Raw genomic sequence first — 2,952 nt, 5'->3', positions numbered from 1 at the left:
TAGCTGATACATATATTTTATCAAATTCATGAAAATGTATTTTACCTATAAGAAACCTATCGCTAGTAAAAAAATAAAAATTTATTTTGTAAAAAATATTACAATACATTTTCATTTTGTAAAATTAAATTAGAAGTTTCTTATCATTATATCGTTTTTTACCCACATATTTGTTTGTTTATACCTATACAATTAACTCGTATTGTCAAAAAAATAAAATCTGTTTAAGAAATAATACACTGTGCCTACGTAGATATCGATTATTATTTTATCCAGTGGAATCTAACCTACCTACTATAAAAATATCCGGAAAATCAATATTTAAACGGCGGAAACAGTATATAACCTCTCTTTGCATAATATTATTTTATTAGCAATTCTGTCATTTTAAATTCATTTTTCGAATTTTTATCGTGGACAGGTTTTTACGAAAACATCCCAGTGGGCCAACCGATATTGCAGCAATTCCGCGCGTAAGACATCAAATATACTTACAATACACATAATAATATTATGATGTGCATAACGCATCGTTAAAGCATAAATTGGCCGATATTTTCTTAGCAATAATTGCGAGGAGCATATAAATATATATATAATATATACTGTGGTGCAATCTGTGCCATTAAAATTATGCTAATTTATTCATTGTCACGTCGGCCGCCGTGCGTTGCATTTCTTATCGGTCGCTGGTTTACCGAGTTTGCGGGGGTAAACTGTTGTTAAATAGAATGAATACTGGCGAGGCACATCGTGAATGTTTTCATTATTAATACGCGACGGACTATAATAAAGTACGATGGTATAAAGTGTACGATATTATTAATTGTCGCGTTGTAAGAGTTTGAAAAAATTAACATTTAGTCGAATCTGTTGTCTTGCAACTATAGACAGTATCAAATGCTGACCGTGTGGATCCACCGGACGTAATTTTTATGATCACAGATCGAAAAACAAACTTATATATTGGAAACCGCCTGTTGGATCCGGCCATACCGCATTGCGATCAACTCTGTGGAAGATTCAAAAGTAAATCATTTTGGTTGAAAAATTCAAGTACTTCATATTCGTTGTCACTGACCATCGACCAACAAAAAAAACGCGAACTGCACGCAAAGTTATCACAGAGATTTCAGGATCTGAAAGATAAAGATTTGTACATCTTGCCCGTGGACAAAGGCAAAACTATATTATGTTATAATAAAAATGGGCAAGTACGCGTGTTTTTTATACGATTCTGTGGCAGTGTTATAAAACAGTGTTATGTTTCTCGGTTTGTCCGCACAATTGAAAAGAGATAAAAGGGGGAAAAGTAGCTGGTAACCACTATATAACCGCTTTGCTGTACAGCAGGAATCGAGTGTACTTCGTCATTGAATAGAGGTCACAGGTACGGATCGTATACTTTATTTGAATTCAATGATAAGTTGGAAAATACGAAAAACTTTTTTACTCAGTATTATATTAGTAATACATATATTGTCCGATCGAGTACAGCGTACGATTTACTCCATCAGGGTCCAGGACCTGGTCTATAATACTATGTACCATGTCGATAGTCTTGACAACCAAAAAGTACCATTTTATGATAATATCGTATTGATATTATTTAATTCTCTATGACTATAATAACCTATTTTACAATTATTAGTAATATGGTAGATTGAAACAAACGACAAAATTTTCGGAACAAACAAGAACAAACAAACAAAAATTGAAAGCCCCGTGTTCGGTTCCGAAATTCGGAAGTGGGAGTGCCAGGGAAATTAACCTAGTAATACCGTAGGTTGAATTAATTTTTGCCGATAACAATGCATTTTAACATATGAAAAAAAAACACAGTAAAAGCACGGGATTATTATTATCATTCCTAAAACGGTTCGAGGGTTGATAGGACGTCGAACTAATGGCGTGCAGGCACGTTTTTAAAACCCTCCGGACAGAGAAATCAAAACCACACCTTCGCCACCTGCAATCACGACGATGACGACGACGACTGATGTATTGTAGCAGCTATCTGCAGCAGCGTATAATTTTCTCGGAGATCGGGTTAGGTTAAACTGAAATATATAACTGAAAGGGTTAATATTAAATAAGCACGAACCCCCTTCAAGACGACTTGGATCGAAGTGATCACTGATCCGTATATAATATGTTATATTATTATTTATTATTATTATTATTATTATTATTATATTCTGACTATATAGAGCTCGTTTTCATCGGCAAAAAGTCCCCCCGAGTAGAACGAGTATACATTATTATATTGTAACATAATATACATTTTATCCGCCATGTAGGTACTCAGTACATGACAATGCCAAGAGTGGCTGCATTAATCAAGAAAAATATATCGTACGTATAAGGAGGGTGCACATCATAATACAGTAGGTACACCGGCACGGAGAGGAAAAAAATTGTGTTCTATTTATGTTGCGTACCTACCTAATAATTTCTGTATATGCGCACACGCAACAATAGAATCTATAACATCCTAGCTATTTTCCGAGCGCACTTAACGCATAAGTACTCCCATTTCTTTTCCTATTATATAATCCGAACGTATCGCTTGTATCATATATTATAATGTTATTATATGTAGGTATACCTATAGATTTTTTAATTTTAATTGGGCAGACGTGCGTTCTTATATAATAGACCATATTGGACTTCCGTGACGTTCCAGACGACTAGACATGTATATTATTATCATATTACGTGGCGATGAATCAATGTCATGTTAGATTTTGGATACCTCTACAGTCGTGTCAGCGAATAAATCATACCTGTTGTGATGTCTTGCCAAAAAAAAAAAAAAAACATCGTGAACATGTTCAAAAATGAAATTGCAATTTCATTTAGTAGAATTTCTCGTTGTTTTCGAGAGCCAATTAAAGAACATTCTTATAACTGCGTTCAGTTCAACTGAACTTTATACGAATTTTCCAGTCA

The sequence above is a fragment of the Acyrthosiphon pisum genome, chromosome A2, assembly GCF_005508785.2.
Source record: "Acyrthosiphon pisum isolate AL4f chromosome A2, pea_aphid_22Mar2018_4r6ur, whole genome shotgun sequence".
NCBI lineage: Eukaryota > Metazoa > Arthropoda > Insecta > Hemiptera > Aphididae > Acyrthosiphon > Acyrthosiphon pisum.
Note: the sequence above shows the minus strand (reverse complement) of the source record.